General features: G+C 39.7%; 2 protein-coding genes across 2 annotated transcripts in view; one reads left to right on the top strand and one right to left on the bottom strand.

Annotated features, from left to right (window-relative positions):
- The window catches only part of edem3 (ER degradation enhancer, mannosidase alpha-like 3), a 461,179-nt gene that overhangs the window by 55,556 nt on the left and 388,054 nt on the right, over positions 1 to 17,569 (top strand). The window lies entirely within an intron of this gene.
- lingo3a (leucine rich repeat and Ig domain containing 3a) overlaps positions 1 to 17,569 on the bottom strand; it is a 34,833-nt gene that overhangs the window by 4,131 nt on the left and 13,133 nt on the right. The gene's annotated exons all lie outside the window — the stretch shown is intronic.

Genomic DNA, 17,569 nt, shown 5'->3' with positions numbered 1-17,569 from the left:
TAAAGTATAATCCTCAATGGATTGGGTGGGTATTCAGATGAAATGGTTTAGTTTACAGTGGTGGACTCGCCTTATTGAAAGCTACCGGGTAATGAAATCATATGCCATCACACACAAATTCTAATGGCTGGAGACTGACAGTTAGAATAGCTATGAGTCAGTTTTATATCAGATAGTAATTCTGCTTTCTAGTTGCTTTCCCTTTAGCTCATGCATGGTGTAATGAACGCAGAGAAATTAAGAGCCAATTGTTTTCACAGCGTGAGACATCTTAAAATGCATTTTAAAAAAAACAAAAAAAACAATAGTGGGCAAACAAACAGCAAATAGCCCAGAAAATGAGCCCCACTGGCCCATTTATATACAGTACTGTTAAGAACAGAATATAAACAAAAAGACTTACTGCCCTGTGGAGGAATTTATCAGCCTGTTAACAGGCTAAAAAGCAAAGCATGTCATGAGTTATACTGAACAATCAACAGACATACAGCACAATACACCCAGCCAATATCACATTAGTACAAGGTCACTCACCATAGCAGAAGGCTACAAAACACAATAATCCAAGCCCATTGCTTTATGTGCATGAGTCTCTGAGGCATGAGGCTTATCATGAGGGGGCTTGCCCCCAGGTTTCCTATGACACACACATGCACATGCATATCCTCTTTCCCACCCAATGCCTCCGTCTGCTGATGGATTACAACAGCAGAGTATAGTAATCTCCTCATAAACCTACCATGAAATGCCAACGAACAGGATGGCTAGTAAGTCCCGGAAACACATTTATAACAGGCTAACTGGATGGTGAAGCTGACCGCATGTTAAAATATTATCAAAAGTCACGTCATGTGTATTTTTGGACATAAAATCACATGACCAGACAGTGTTTCTATTTTTGCCTCCCCCATCTACTCACATAATTTACATATAAACATTAGATAAATCTTTAATGACCACTGTGAAATGACTAGCTACTGCACAAAATTCTCACTCCCTTCAACAGCAAACAACTGAATCACTAATCTCTACAGCTGTAATTTGCAGTTCCCACTGGCTCACAGATTAATATTCCCATTAGCCAACCTGCCACTGAATAAAATTAATCATTCGGAAATGTGTGCACGACTTTTTTAAAACCTGACCAGCTTAAATATGTAATTATATATACTGTTTACACAAAAGAATATGAAAATTTTCAGACATTTTAGAGAGACACTAACACCCCTCATACACACACGCACACATACGCACACACACACACACACGCATCATAGCAACCTGACATGTGGCTTCTTGCAGTCAGCACACAAATTTCGTCATTAATTTGACCTAACATAGATCAGCAGACACCGAAGCAAAATTTTGCGATGCAGTTCAGGCTTTGAATAAACAAATAACTGCCAAGGTATTAGGATCACTTAGTTTAGCAGATGTTCACAAGAACAGCTGAAAACAATACAACAGTGCTCAATGGAATCATAGCATAAATCTATTTGCATCACTCACAGCTCCAGCGTCCTACTATGAAATGTACATTTTAAAAACAAATAGCTGTTTGTGAAAATTGTGCTCACAGTATTCTAGCTTTGGGAGTTTAGTAGCATTCACTGAAGGTTTTCCCTGTTTTTATAGTTATAAAAAGGGAAATTGTTTACGTTGCATATCCCACAGATGGATTTAAAGTACCTGTGCAATGATTTCCAACAGGATTTTATGAGAAAGGTTTGCACATTTTTGACAGGGCACTAATATCCTTGGTCTGAGCAACACAAAGCTTACCATACCGACTTCAGATTTTTCACAGCCTTTGATCCTCACAGCTAAATACATTGTAAATAAGTATTTTGGAGGGTGATAAATAAAATCTATGTTTTTTCTACATTACTCAGGTCAGTCAGCAAGACAATTATTTACAGTTAATTTGAATGAGTTGGTGTGTTTGTATTTAAGGGAGTTTTTGTGCCAGGTGGGGATTGTTGAGTTTTTATTTATGAAAAGTGCCTTTAGACAACTTTTTGTTGTCAGCTGACCTCTCTCTCTCTCTCTATTATATATATATATATATATATATAAAACTGAATTTAATATGTGCATACATTGAAACACTACGTTTATTGTTTGGGAAGGAGCTGTTGAGAAACTCAAGTCGCCTCCCTCTCCTCTGTTAAGATTGTGGATAGAAAGATCAAATAAAAATCCACTCAAACACACTGAGTGCAAATTGCTATGTCAACTTTAGTGCATGCTTCTGTAAAGATTTGTAAGTTTTTTCAAATTAGCTCAAAAATGGAGGCCATATCTTGGCAAAGGTTTGAGTTTCTCAAAACCAAAAGTGGTACAATGTTGATGTTTTTGCATTGTAGAAATAATCCCTGTGTCTGGGATACTGCTGGTCCCAGCCCGGCAACATGTCAACATGTCGAATGTGAACAATTAGAATCAAAGGTTTATGGCTCTCAGAATGTGTTTTTACTCTTTCTGTTTCTATACTGTGTAACGGATGGTTGCTTTGTGCATTTACAGCTCTAATTATTACAATGTGAACTCAATTCCAAGAGAGTTTCCTTTCCACTGGGAAATCATTGCAACATTCTGAAATGTTTGTATTGTATTATTTATCGTTTGCGATCTTGAGTGTGACCTGCATTAACTGATGTGCTGAGAAATATCCAATGTCGGGTCAAATTTGACAAGAAGATAATGACATTGATGTCTGCAATTTCAAGAGCTTTAATCGTTTACCTCATCATGCATGTTGACTTGAAAGTTTCTTGCCGGTCTGGTCTGTTCTCCTCATCAGCCTGAATTTAAAGCATGCACCTTCCGTTTAAAACAGCAGCAACTCACCTGCCGCAGCAGATATTTGAGATATTTGTTCCACAAACAACAGGTGGGAAATGACTGAAAGAGCAACAAATATCCATCCTGCCAAACCATTTCTAAAAGTCTTCAATTTCCTGTTGGTCCCATGGTGTTGCAAACACACATCTGATAGCAGTGACTTAATGATAAGTCCAGCCAGCAAAACTGAGTTATTAACCAAGGTATGTCATAAGAAGATGTTGAAAACATTGTGCTACTTCTATCTTTCTCTGTGGGAGGTCATTATACATGTCAGTAGAACCAATTTACTTGAATGGTGATTCTGTCAGATGATGCTGTGATGATAAAATTAGGGTTTTATTAGAGCAGAGTGACAGTCTGGAAATGCTTTGAGTTGCTGCCTGACTGAAGAAACAAAACTGTCTACATGTCTTTTAAAAGTCCTGGTTTGGTTGGACTGGAACATATAAATGTGCTTACTGCTAAAGGGAAAGAACTCCTAACAGAGGACTAATCAACAACTTCATCCACTGCTCACATTTAATTTGCGCTCGATTTTTGACTATCATCATTATCATCAGAGGTTTCACATCATGTCAGAAGAAAAATAAATCTGCGTTTAACTGGTGGTAAGTTGTGAACACTAATAATGAGGATATAAAACCTTTCGGGAAACCACCAAAGCAGAGCCAAAATCAGCAGTTAAACTGGAAAATACTCTTTGAGCACAAGCACTAAAGTGACGAGCACAGATGCTGTAATGAGGCTATGATGAATTAAATTAAAACAACTGGTCCAGATAGACATGTCGTGGGCTTAGTGTATTGTTCAGCTATGTAAAACTTCATCTGTGCAGTCAGATAATGTTGACTAAACCAAACTGCTCTGTGCCTTACAGATAGAAATACATTTTTTAACTCTGATATGAACTGAGAAGTATGGATCTGAAGGAAATTATCGTAAATGTTTTAAGTTGTCATGGTTACATCTGTGCCATCTCCCTCCACCCCTCCCCTCATGCTTCGAATGCTTTTCCAAGACTTCTATTTTTCATAATGAGCTAAAATGCATGTCCTGACTCCCTCAGCGTGGTTTTCAGCACGGTGCGCTGCCTCACCTGGACGTCTGGGTCATCAGTCGTCTTCTGCACCGGAGTTGCTCATTTAGTCCTGACTCATACAGTATGTTGCCTAACTGCGGTAATATTTAAGAGATTCTTTCTGCCTCATACCTCTATATAATTTCCTGCCTTTCAGTACCTCTACCTCCTGAGTCTTGTTGCTGCATTTACCATACGTCCTGTTTCCTGTTACATGCTGCCAAAATCATGACAAAGGACAGATGGTAGTTATCAGTCACTGTCAAAGGGATTAGCCCGACATGAAAGTATTGTCAGTACATCTGTACACACATCCAAAAGCATTAGACTAGTGGTCAGTTATTCTACCATTTTCTGTTGCCAGGCAACATTTACTCATCTAGTGCATTCTATCTGTACGACTTCACCGCCTGAAGTAATGTTCTATTCTGGAGGTGCTTCAAAATTCATACACCAGGGGGATTAATTGATTTTAAACATTTTTTTCCTGTCATGTTCTCAGGAACATGCCGGTGTTGCCAGAGTTATGATTTTGGACAGTTTAGCTACCGGGCTTGAAATCTAGAAAAATAATACATGATGACATCTAAAGATGAACTGCATGCATCACTTGAAACTCTTGTTGCAAAGTTGATGAAAGTTTAACTTTTTACTGATGGGCATAAAGCAGAATCGGATCAGAACTGTTAATAGCAGGACAAACAGTTGTTACTGAGAGCTATGGCTGTGGATTTCTCGGTTTCAGAGCAACAATGAGCTAACATGCACCCAACTGAAATAGTTGTTTCTTTTATGATTACATTTCTTTTGCGGTGTTACACGTGTAGATTATGAGCAAAGATTTCCTATGACTTTACTCTGTATTGTGTCTACGTGAACAAATGCATGGCTTTAGATGGTATAATCACAGGATAAATGAGCAAGCGAAAGATTATTTTTTGATTTTTAAGTCCTGCGCTACATCAGGGACATGGAGTCAGACAGGGTTGATATTTGTGTGAAAGGAGACCTGTAAGTACAAATTAAAAGGTACACTAAAGCTTCCTCCTTTCCTCTCCTGAACTGTGGTCTTGAAAGTCTCAATCACACTTGAAAACTTCTTGTCAAATTTGATCAAGTTAACTTTGTCTCTGGTATTTGAATACTTACAAAGGACTGGATTTTTATTTCTGCACAGTAAACTATGGCTCAAATATTTACTTACACACAGAGAGAGGGAAGACACTGCAGCAATCATGTATTTCTCACATTTAAGAGCACCAAAGCAACCCTGAAAATGAACATTTCAGTGAAGATGTTAATTTGATTTAATAAACCACTGCCTCATAAAATAGTCACAATAAAATATCTGATTGACTGCATATCTGTTGTATAGCATGGTATCAGCCGAGGATAGTTTTGCTCAGAAGCTGATAAAAATGACAGGGAATATTATGCTTTTCAAATTTTATTGCAGAAACTTTGACAGGGAAAGTGTTATTGATGCCCTTATGACGAGGACGGCTTATGCATACAGATGAGCTGATTGGGTGTTGGCAGCACTCTCTTTGGTGCTTCACATTTCTCCATTCTGAGTATCGTAGGCATTGTATCACAGATTAGATTTTTGTGTTCACAAGAGCAGATCACGGCCCTCACCCACAACATTATTACTACTCACTCATTTCTAAACAAAACACATGAATTTCGTGGCCATCTTATCATACAGATTACATGCAGCTCACTGAACCTTTTTGGGTTTGGTTCAAGCTGAACATTTAGTATGTTTGTTCTCTGGCACCATCATGAAATTGTCAGAACATTTGAACCATTATGACAGCTGTCTGTACACAGAAGCACTTTGATGATACCCTCACTTCATATGATTAGATAAAATGGTGTGGCTGACTGTATTAGCCAATAACAGCAAAGGATGTGACATGCTCACCTGTATCAGCCATATGTTTATTTGTCAAAGCACTGTTTGTAGCATAGACTGTCTGCGAAGTTGACGCAGCCACTGTGACATTTATTCTTTGTATGTTAACTGCTATTCTGGCAGTCGTCATTTAGAGGGTGAAGCTGAAAAGAGTTGACAGTGGCTATGTGTATATGAACAGTAACATTCAGACTACTGACCTTAATGTAAAGAAGACATTATATCAATTACGATGTTTACACGACTAGCAGACAGGATATCCCATTTAAATTCCTCATTTAAATGTTACAAAGCATTGTCTGATTAATAAAGCATGCCCACATTATCCAACTCCTTATGCAACTCCAATGTCTGCACACATCCAAAGTCTTAACCATCCTTATATCCATATGCCTCCGAGCACAGAGCATAAGCCTACTGGGGTTTCTCCCCATCTTCCTGCTCTGCAGTGAACTCTGCCAGAACTGGAGCTGCCAGATCTTGTGAAAGAAGAAAAAAAAAAGGAACATATTCTGTAAAAAGATATTCTGCGGCATACTTCACATATCTTAATTTGATCATTACTACAAATATGACCTCCTTCAGGTTAAGGGGATCAGACCATGCTGTTTAAAGGGCAGTGCATTGTTCAGAGCGACGTCTTAATCCGATTATTATCAGAATATTGTATGCATGGATACCTAACCAGGGTCAGTGGTATTACACCTCAAAGCTCTCTCTCATCGGCTTCACTTTTCTGGTGGCTATGAGCATCTTTTATATGCCACCCATGTGTTATAGCCTCACAAAGTCTTCTGCACGGCAGACACTCAGCTTAAGGCAATATACAAACTGTGTCTCTAACCATTCAACTTAAGGAAAACAGTTTTTTCGACCTGCAACACATTTTTCCCTTAACCTGCTGCAGCAGATTAAGGTTTGCCTATGTAACAGACATCATGGTGATTATGACTAGAGTGAATAGATTACGGTTTGATTCCCTTATTTAGCTTTGCGAAAATTTGGGCTGAAACGATTCCTCGAGTAACTCAATTACAAAAAATCCCCAGTGCAAATTATTTGCTTCACTGCGTTGTTTAATTCACATAAATCCGAGCTAGTCAGTGGTCCCCGCCTGTTTCACACGGACAGTTATTATTGACACACAAAGTGAGTAAGTGCTGCGTTTGCAGCAAGCTCAATTTGATGGCTTGATGGAGGAAACTCAATGAAACAACAGTTAGAAATATGTCAAATGTCTTAGGTTTAGGACTGTTTCAAACAAAAGCTGTACCACGTGTCCTTTGTAAAACTGAACTAGCTTACCACAGTAGGCCAACGTCAATGCCAAAGCATTTCAGGAGAAAGCAACAAGCCCACATATCGAGTCCACTGAGTGGAAAAAACACAAGGTTATATTTCATGTGAGCATTTAAATGGAAATCAGTAGGCTTGTTAGTTGAGAGGTCTCTAAGCAAGCTGAGACCTGGGCTGGGTAGTATACCCACTTAAATCTGTTTGTTTTTCTCTTTTGAATAGTTATCATTGAAAAAGTATTTGTTATCTAGTCACTCAATTAATCAATAGAATATTTGATTGAATATCAATGAAATATGATTTCAACAGATTGTGCTTTGAATTTATTTATGATTGTGCAGAGAAATCAAGGATGTCTTTAAAAAAAGCTGTATTTTTTATTAACATGTAAGGTTGTTGGGAACGCTCGTTTTGTCTGCCATCCCCTCTATAGTGAGGAGGCTCCTTGTTCTCTTGAGGACAGGCGGCAGAATGGGGGAGCTGGAATTCTTGTGCTCTTTGACTGCAGCCCAATTACCATCCAAACACTGTGGATTCCCTGTGAGAATGGGATGGGATCTTGAGAAGTGTGGCTTTTGAGCTAAAAAAGCCAAATGCGGGTTAGATACCAGCGGAGACGGATTTAGACGTGGGGAGAGGGCTGTAAAGCTGCAGCAGCAGGGGGCTGTTATGCCACTGATCCCTTCCTCCACATGAACTACTACATCATTTACTTTTGTGACTACCTTTACAGACTACATCATCTACAGCTTCTTTTTTGTTTAAACTTAAGAAAAAATAGCTTGAACGATAACGGTCCCTCTGAGTTTCAAATAGCAGATAACAGGGGCTACAAATGCTTTAACATGAGGACATCAGGATGAGATCAGAGAGAGGGCACTGACAACCTGAATCTTATTAAACCCACGCACACCCCATTAACATACGCATAAAGCTTCTCTAATGAGCTAAAAAGTCTGTGTGTGTATATATATTTGTGTAAGGGTCTTATTATACTTATAAATGTTATTATCAAGGAAACCTCTTGAGAGGCGTTCTGTATGTGGGCTGTAGATATATGGTACCAGTCAAAATTTTGGACACAACTACTTCTTCAAAGTAGATTGGTGTGTTCAGACCTTTGATTGCAATATGTTTTCTGTGCATAAACACAATTAATTAAATCCACAGACTGCTCTGACAAATTGGAGTCATCTGGAAACTGACTCTCGGGCACCTATCGACAGACTAAGGCGAACATCTGTGTAAATGAGTTAAGATGCCATAAATTTGGATGCCTTTTCTGAAGCTTAAAAACAGGTCACACATGAAAGTTTTTATTCGAAGTCAACAGGATCATTTACAAAACTGCTCTGAGCTGTAGATTTGGTACACAGTGTTTCTCGTACAGGAGTAAAGAATGAATTTATCAGGGACTAATTTCGGCTGTGGCTTAATATAAACTTGCTGTAGCGAGTCTTTATGAATGCGGGCCATTGTGGAATTGATTAAAAAAAATATATATATCTTTGATTCTACCTACTTGTGTGAGTGTGTTGCCTATGGCAGGAACCTGAACAAGAATCATCAGCAACAGAATAGAAAATGAGGCTGCCAGACCTATAATTATGCTGCAGGTGTAGGACACAACTTACAAATGAGCAGGAAGCTTGTTGGAGAGTGTGTAGGTGTAGCCAGAAAAATCACACAGGCTGAGGTACCACATCCACAAAGGCTGTTCAAATGGCTGCCCTCACTGATTTTTACCCAGCCCACTCACTACGCTTTACATAAGCATAACTGTGTTTGTGTGTGCCTGCGTTTGTAGGCGCTAGTATGTGTGCGTGTGTTTGTTGTGTGCTGAAGTGCCCCCCTGAGAAAATGTGTTAGTCATTTACACTCAGGGAAGCCATTGTCAGTCTCTCCAGGGAAACCTTGAAGTTCATGGTAGTGCATGTTCCAAGCAGCAGAAAACATACACACAGGCCATTACACACACTCACACGGACACAGAGAGAAAGAGCCCAGGGATAAAAGTGACTGAGCTGCTTGTTCCCTCTTATGTCCCTTCCACCTTCCAGTGCAGTGATGGATCGTTGTTTCTGGCAGGGTCATGCCACCCACCACAGGCAAGGACAACCGATTGTTGGGCAGAGAAGGAAAAGTTGGAGCTGCTGGGTTGGAAAGCGAGCACCTATGTTGTATGATGTTTGTATGAGCAGTTGCAAGGTTAGAAAGGCTAGCTAGCATATCTTTCTATGAGTGTATGCCGCAGACTATTATAGCTGCTGTGGACACTGAGGTGACAGTAGAATCAGGACAAGATGGATAAGGGACATAATGTGCAAGCAGTCCAGTCATTTCAAATGATTTCATCCATAGCCACTTGCTCAATAAGGCCGTCACAGTTGACTGATCAAATATATCGTCATTTTCATTACACCTTACCAGTGCTTGCAGATAGATATGAACAACCAGTTTAAAAAGGTGCCAAATGGGATTCTCATTATAATAATTGAATACAGTGAGATTCTTAAATTGCATTTGCGCCGTCTGCAGAGCATGAACAGTGAAACCAAAGGACACAAAGGAGTGATTAGGAATGTGTCTTGCCATGTGCCATGAATCTTTAATGAGAGCGAACTGTTTCAGGGCTTATGGGCATAAAGGCTTCAATGAACAGGAGCTAAATAATTTATGACGTTTTGCTACATGGGCATGACCCACTGACATGCAGAGTTTGACCTTACCTGGAGATGTGATCGCCAAAAAACAAATAAACAAACACAGTTTATCCCCTAATCACCTGCAGCACCACTGGTAACACAGGTGGTCGCAGATTTTTCACATGAACAACCACAATCCAATTTTCTGAAACAAAATGAGCAAAATATGTTTTCCGTGACGTTTAGTTTAATGAAGCTCAAACTTTCAAAATAAACCTAACCGCAGGAGATGAATTGTTCTTGAGTTACTGGCTTGGCTGCAATCAAAAGAAGTTGTGACTAAAAGCTCAAACATAGCCTTTTTTTTTACAACATTACCCTTATATCTATTCCTATGTTTGCAGGCTTCTCTTCCCATGATTTATACTGCATGACACATGATAGGGTCCTCTATATAATAAATGGGAAAGCTATAGGAGAGTCACTGTGTGTTAACATGATGTACACGGTTCTCTCTGCATCATCATGACAGAGGTGTATGTGTAGCCAGAGGACAGACAACAGTGCTCAGATGACAAGGAGCTTTTGAGCATTAAAGTGCACAAAAATGCCAAAAAGATAGATGGAAAACGTTCAGTATTCTGAAGAGATCACATCTCTTCGCCAAGAAGGAGATTCTGGATCCAAACCATTTAAGGGTCCAAATGGTCCTGAAGGCTGCAAAAGTCTCTGCAGCTCCTATGCCTTTTCTCAAAATGTAAACCTTTAATCTATTATGTCTTTAAGATGATCACAGAGAACACAAAGGAGTGCATGTCAGGACATTTCATGCAAGCTCTTCTTTTCATTGTGTGAAGACCAGGATTCTCAATGGGTTCTGTGTACATATTATTCCATGCGATTACTGGCCACTTGGACATGACTATAATTCATTTCTGATCGGAAATAGTGTACAGAAAACATATCTAAGTTGATCAGTCTAAACCGTAAACATGTCAATGGCAATCTGTAATGCATCTTGAGTTTTAAATATTTGCGTGCGAGCTACAGCTAAATCTCTACTTTGGCTGTAAAAACAGTTGTTTACCAGTAGGTGTTATGTTTTGACATATCTAATCGTATTTTGCGGGTAATAGTAATTCATCATTAGTGTATTAAAAAACATTACATAGTTAAAGCTGCAGTCAATGCTTGTGTAGGTGGATATAGTAGAATTAAAAAAATTAGTGACTCAGTCAACATTTTCTCAGCCAAAAAGAACATACCTGTGCTGTTCATCACCTCAGATTTGGCGTGCACCAGTCCCACCAGCGTTTGATCATGCAAGACTTAACAGTGAATATCTGGGGTACAATTATGAAGCAGCTCTGCATTCAAGTAGGGTTTAAAATACATCAGCAACTGTCTGCCCCCATTCCCTAGAGTGCCCTCTGTATAGTGAACACAATGCAATAAGGGAGTGAATGAATCCGAACACAGCCCCGGTGCAGAACATTGATCCATTTTCTTAAAGGGTGACATGGAGCCTATCCCAGCTGTCACAGCATGAGAGGTGGGTTGCATCCTGGATTGGTCACCAATCCAGCACGGTGACAACAACCATGCATGCTAATGTCAAGTTAGAATCACCAGTTCACCTAAAATGTATGTTTTGAACTGTGGGAGGAAGCCAGAATACCCAGTGAGAACCTATGCAGACAAGGGGAGGACATACAAACTCAACACCGAAAGGTTCAGTTGAAATTCAAACCAGAAACCTTGTGGCGAAGTGGCAGTGCTAACCACTACATCATCTCGCAAACAAAATGTGACACTTTTAAAGAAACTTTAGCTAAAGAATGGGATTCATTTGGTGGTGGAAAACCAGGAAATTTGCTCACTCTGGGCTGTACAGCAGGGACTCACATGCTTCGACATGCACACATGGCTGTCATAACACAGAGCACCCAAGCACTGATAAAGCTCACCAATAAGAACCACGTTACACTGCCATTTCATCACATGGCAAATCTGCTGCTGTATTGTGCCCTGAAATGTTGTACACTGAACCTTTAAGCTTCAAGTCAAGTAAAGGATTACATCAAAATGAACTCAATTTAGAAAAGGGGATAAAAGAGCAACTCCAGTTGTGCATTCAGTGGTTCCATAAGCACTAGGTTTTTTTTTCAATTGTCAAAAAAAGTACCCCCCGTATTTTACACCATCAGCTTGAGAAAGGTTTAGTGAGATCTGATACGCTTCAATATTCCCATTTTAACTTCCCTTTATTACAGAGACCTCTACAAACCGGCATGAAAACCAAGAGATGAATGAGATATATAATACAGATGGATTCAGCAAATACTCATAAACCCAAATACTTACCCTGATAAAAACCTCACCTCAGAAAACAAACTAACCATAACTGGCTTGCAAATAAATCACTGCTATTTTTGTTAAATCGTACTACAATTAATTCAGAAAATTCTGTGTTAACAGATCTTATAATCATGGATTAATTCTATAAGTAAGGGCAAGCAAGGGACTGCAGTGCCTTCTTAAATAAGTATCGTGACAAAGTCTGGCCTGGATTTGGTTTTCCTCCACATGCACTGAGGCATGTTCACAGCTGAAGGTTAAAACAAATATCGAGGTTCCTACACAAACTCTCCCACACAATCTGAGCCCTCCAAGTGCAGTCGGCTTGAGTTAACACAGTGTGGCTCCAAAGAATATTGAATTTGATGCCACACTGCGAGGGGCCACAGGCTGTCTCTGTAATGGAGGGTGAAATGTCCTCCCAAGATCAAGTAGACACACTCTAGGATGCTAGTTAAGGCTTATAGAACTGTCAACAAGGTTATTGTATCAACACACAACTAGACACACTTTTATTAACCATGTTCTCCAACAGTAATTCATTACTGTGCTCCATTAGTTTCAGCCTATTTTAGGGGTGGTAGACTTATTCATCATCTGCTTATTTCATGGCCTAATGGGACTTGAAAGCCCACAGTGAAAGAACTAATGACAAAAATTTTTTTTTAAAAATAAGTACGTTTTCTAATATGTCAAATTATTCCTTTAAAAAGACAGTTGTCTCCATTCTCTGGTCATTTTGAACATGTCTGCTTCATTCCCTCTATTTGCAGGAAAAAAAAATAAAAAATTTAAAATCGCTGACCCGTCCATCTTTTCAGCCAGCTTCCAGAAGGACTGACTGAGATCAGAGAGTCGGTCTACCAGCATTCCCCTTTGTGGAGCCTCCTCTAAGGCAACATGCACGACTTCAGTAGGGATGAGAAGTGACAGGCTGCTACAAACAACAGAACATATTTGGGGGAACTGGGAGTATGGTTGATTTTTCATAGTTTGTTACCAGAATGAATAAAAAAAAAATAATGTTCACGCTGTGTTGTCCAGATCTTTTGGAACTGCTTTGATTAAAAGAGAAAAAAATTCATTTGTTATCTGCTCTGACTGTGTTTGGAAATTATTAATTTTTCAAGAAACATTTTGAAGACGTCTTTGGAGGCTTTTTAACAATGAGATTCATGTCCTTGAAACAACAAATCAAATACAAATTTTAATGACTTGGAAACATCCATTAGCTTCCCTCAGAGCAAATGGCTGCCTGCCATTGCCTCTGCTTTGATTGTTCAGTATGCATGGCACCTGTTCAACCTATTACTGTACAACGCTCTCTTCTGTTGCCATTATACTGGTGTAATAGAGCTGGGCCCAATAAAACTGTGAACACATTTGCCTTTTTTTGTCTTCCTTATCAATTAATTCAGACGAAATAGACCAATTGCAATTTTGTGCAAACAGCAACAATTAATCATCTGCCTGATTTCTTGTGGGTAAATGAGTAAACAATCAGTAATTTGAGCAGTCCCTCCACACAAAAGTGTGAGATGCGATGCATGGCTAAAGGCCCCAATGAGACCCAAAATTGCCCATTTGCTAATGGTCTTCTGTAAATACAACCTAAGGTCAAAGACTAACAGAAATCAATCTCACTTGCTCAAATGGTCAGCTGCTGTGTTAGCAGTAGATTTAACCGGGACCCTTAATCTGACGTTATTTCTCTTCTTAATTCACAACTAAAGTTGCTTATCTGTATCAAAATCAGTTTACAGTTTGCACTCGAATAGATGGCAAAGCCAGAAAAACAAAGTCATCAAGGGATGGCGGTGAGTGTGATCTGCATCTCTGCTGGCATCTTGTTCCTGCCTGGCTGGCCTGTCTGCCTTGTCACCAGCCATCACTTCAATCCAGGCTCTTTTCCATGCCAACTGGCTCGGCTCATTGTCGCTCTCGCAGGCACTGCCATTTCCAGAGGGGAGAGAGGGGGTATATGAGGCGAGCATCACACATCCCATCCTTATCGCTCTTTGCACGTCACATCGTTACACACCACAACATGAACATAAAAAGATTTATGTGTTCCAATTCGCTCATGAAAATTGACAAATACAAAGAGATGAAGATATGGGCATGCATACATATCCACACACAGACTTCAATCTGCAGGGGGAATGCATGTAAGTGTCTTGGGGATACTGACCTTTAGAAAAAAAAATCTGTTTTTTATTTCTCTGGAAAGAAGCTAAAGATCCAGCTATAGCAGAAATAAGAATATCTACAGCCCTGCGTATGATTATAAAAGATGCAAACTCTCTTTTTCTATTCTGACTCTCAACGCTTTCATTGTCCTTTACCCAAAATGTTTGGATGACTTGTAGAAGCATCAAGGCAAAATCAGCTGCAGCCTGATTTAATCCTTCTTGAAGCCTGTAGGCTTTCCATGTCCTTCTCATCAGCTTCATTAAAAGGATCACTGTCCTTTCAACTTCCCTCTCACTGCCTGCTGCTTGCTCATCAACAGGGCCAATTACAAGCGGTTACCAGAAGTCAACAAGACTGGGGTCACATAAACACTGCAGCATCCAATTTCCTTTATAATGGAAAGTGAGAAATGTTATCTATGTGCAAGAGGCAATTAATGTTAAAAAAAAAAAATGCGCAGTACACTGGGCATCCACAAGGGCTTCATTTCTTAAACCTTTTACATGACTGGCAGGGTTAGAGTTCCAGGTGGAAATCTAATACTGCCATGGTGGTCTCCTGGGAAAGAAGTCTGACAAGCAGTGCGAGTCAGCGAGGGAGCAAGTGGAGCAGTGTGCAAATTGAAAGTAATCCTCTGGCCTGGCTGGCAGGGCTGCCGAATTCACATCTATTCATAATTCATCACTCAACAGCAGTGAGGTGGAGAAAGTTCTGCTTGTGCAATAAGCCAAAGAGACATCTTTGAAAGGCACCGATGGAATCAGGCCACCGGCGGCTGTGCTGGTGACGGTCCAAGGTGAGAATGACACTAGTTACAAGTTGAGAAACAGAGGGAGAAGATAACCATGAGCCTGTAGAGCTCAGATCACATGAGATCCTGCTGCAGTACACGCACATTGTTCAGCGGGGAGTAGCTGACTGAGCCATGGTCAATCTAACACAAACTGTCAAAAACCTAATTAGAAGGCTTCCAAGCATCGCTCACAGAGACTTCTCAAAACGTGACACCAGCTTTCCTCCAACAAGAGCCATTTAAGCCTTTATCCGCATCTCCACAGAGGAATCAAACAACTCAGTCCTCTGGAGTTTGGTCATGAAACCAAATGTAACAGCAGCAAGTACTACTGCTTGACAGGGGTACTTTTGTTTCTTTGAAGCACGGTTATCTGAGGTACTCTGTAGTAGCCAGTGTATTACTTTGAGTTGATGGTGGTCAGTGGCCAATTTAGAAAGCTATAAAAGGAGTATTGACACAGATGCTGAGAAATGTACAGTCAGTCAACCTATAAAAAGCCCAGAAAGGTCTTGACAGAAGAAGAAATCAATTTCAGTTTAAGTGTTGAATGAAAAGTTAAAAGATGTTTTACTCCTCTGCCTTGCCATAATGCATCTCTTTCATTCAGGGAACTGAATAAGTTATATCACTCTCTCTAAAAGCACCAGACAAAAACTAACAGAAACTAAATTTACTTCACAGAACAAATAGAATAAATAAATGAAAATAGATGATGCTCTGATAAAAGCGCCAATACTGACATCAGTAGCATAATCATGTTTCAAAAGGATACTGTGAAGTTGCTGATATATGGTGAGACCACAATTCCTTCTCCTTTAGGTGTGGTTTTGACCTCTTTAAAGCTTGATGAAAAGGCTACAAAAAGCTACAACTAAAGGCTCTAAACTTGCCAGACTCAGAAGACGCAGGGACACGTTTTCAGAGACACCTTTTCTCATTTTCATGAATCATTTAATCATGTTATTGTAAAAACATGTCATTGGCACTTCATTGCTTTAATCCTAGGAAACTCAGCAGACAAAATCGACATCATCTCAGTTAATTAATAGAAATGCCACTTCCTGTGGTTTGTTCATCAAACTTAAAATTAGATCTCATGGATGAGCATAACTAGGGCAGAAAAAGTAACGCAGACAAAGAATGCAGAAGTCCGTTAGCAGCTTAATACGGACTTTTAGAAGAGAGTAACAGAAACTGCAGTTGACTGACACTGACAGACAGACAGACGCCACTTGACTGAAATAGACTATAATTACTCTTGAAAGTAAAAAAGCAGAATAAAAGAAGAAACATTATACTGCATTTTCAAGGAGATTCTGCAGAGGCTTCACCTTGAAGATATTTGCTCGGTGAAATGTCCTAATGCACAGACACGCACAGCTTGTCTGGTGAAACCATGTGCTGTATATTGTGGAGGTGACTTTGGTTGTCAGGGGTGTTGGCTGATCCTGAAACAGACTGGCCACCTGAAGTTGTGACACTGGACTGACCCAAAACTGAGGAGAAAACAGCAGAGGTGCAGGGAGGGAAAATGGTACTACCTATCTACTACCTAATGCTGAGTTAAATGGTAAATTGTCTGCACTTATATAGCGCTTTTCTAATCTAGTTCACCAGTCAAAGAGCTTTAACACTACAAGCCACATTCACCTATTCACACACACACATTCATACAGCACTTTCTGGTCTCCAGTGCTTTTTCTCCATCACACACACCGAAGGAAGCATCAGAGACAATGTTAGGCTCTGTGTCTTGCCCAAGGACACTTTGACATGTGGTCCGGGGAAGCTGGGATTTGAGCTACTGACCTTCGATTGACAAACAACTTCCTCTTGAGCTACTTTCGTATGCCACATCTCAACACTGCGTGAGAAGCCTGGCACAATGTGGCACATTCAAACCTATGAATCAATAGCTATCAGTTGCTAACTATATGACTCTAAAATCTGTGTATTTCCTAATTGTATGTTCTGAAGTCTGAAGCCAAAAACAAAACAAAAAAAACTTCTCATGCCTTTAAAATTGCTTTTCATATGACTACATCTTGTTCCTCATTCAGTGAACAGGGGATTTATTCAAATGTCTTTGAAGATTCCAAGCAAAAACTGTCAGCTAGGGCAGTGATGACCGACTTTGCACATGTAATATATTAATATTATAACATAAAAAAAACATAACAGATAAGTTAAAAAGGTTAAAAACTCGATTTGTAACAGGTGGGACTTTAACATTTCAGCACGTATGGCTTTGAGTAGCTCCAAGTCCTCTGTCTGCTGTTGCCTGTATCTTTTGCTAAGCCAAGCAAATGAGCTCACTGTAATGTGTGCTCTGTCAGTTCCTTGTTAATAAATTGACTACATTTAGTATCATAAGGCTGAAAGGAAGCCTCATGACACAAAATAATAAAATAAGGTGAAACAAGAAGTTAAAGACCTTC

This window comes from Leuresthes tenuis, unplaced genomic scaffold, assembly GCF_036924035.1.
Source record: "Leuresthes tenuis unplaced genomic scaffold, fLeuTen1.0.hap1 SCAF_7, whole genome shotgun sequence".
NCBI lineage: Eukaryota > Metazoa > Chordata > Actinopteri > Atheriniformes > Atherinopsidae > Leuresthes > Leuresthes tenuis.
The sequence above is the reverse complement of the archived record's forward strand: the minus strand, read 5'-3'. Positions and strand labels throughout refer to the sequence as shown.